Raw genomic sequence first — 817 nt, 5'->3', positions numbered from 1 at the left:
TAGATATAGTGGCTTACACAGTAGAGATACATACAGAATGAATAGGTAGGCTACAGTACACAGAGTGGATAAAGATACATACTGAATGAATAGGTAGGCTACAGTACACTGAGTGGATAAAGATACATACAGAATGAATAGGTAGGCTACAGTACACTGAGTGGATAAAGATAAATACAGAATGAATAGGTAGGCTACAGTACACAGAGTGGATAAAGATACATACAGAATGAATAGGTACCGGCAAAGGTACAGAATGAATAGGTAGGCTACAGTACACAGAATAGGTACCGGTAAAGGTGCAGAATGAATAGGTAGGCTACAGTACACAAAATATGCACTCGAAATAAATTAGTGCTGCAACGGCCATGCCACGTTGAGTACACTGCTTCCCGTCCGATCAGCAAAGTTAAGCAACGTTGGGTCTGGTCAGTACTTGGATGGGTGACCGCCTGGGAACACCAGATGCTGTTGGCATCCCTACGTGTCAAGTGGGGTTGGTGGAGGATTAGTGTCCCTCCCTGTAAAACAGTTAACTCTAAGCCCTTGACCACCCCGTTTGGGATACATGGCGTGTGGCAATGGATGGATGGAAATAGATCATGTGACATAAGTAGGCGCAGTACATACTGTAGATAAGATGGATACCCACGAAATAAATATTCACTACATGGAGTAGATGCTTGTATTTACGGATTAGGTACAGTGCATAGAATAAGTCATCATCATCATTATCATCATCATCGTGACCTTTGACCTGTTATGACCTCTTATCGAGCACAAGGAATAAGTAAAAATATAAGGAATAAGTACAATA

General features: G+C 41.6%; 1 non-coding gene across 1 annotated transcript; it reads left to right on the top strand.

Moving 5' to 3' along the window:
* The first annotated feature begins 358 nt into the window (after positions 1–358).
* LOC145395116 (5S ribosomal RNA) lies at positions 359–477 on the top strand. The gene has a single exon (XR_013896546.1). It is a non-coding gene; the product is annotated as a 5S ribosomal RNA (ribosomal RNA).
* Positions 478–817: the final 340 nt, after the last annotated feature.

Source organism: Coenobita brevimanus, chromosome 29 (assembly GCF_032717465.1).
Source record: "Coenobita brevimanus isolate Jiangsu-jjx chromosome 29, ASM3271746v2, whole genome shotgun sequence".
NCBI lineage: Eukaryota > Metazoa > Arthropoda > Malacostraca > Decapoda > Coenobitidae > Coenobita > Coenobita brevimanus.
Note: the sequence above shows the minus strand (reverse complement) of the source record. Positions and strands in the feature narration are given on the sequence as shown.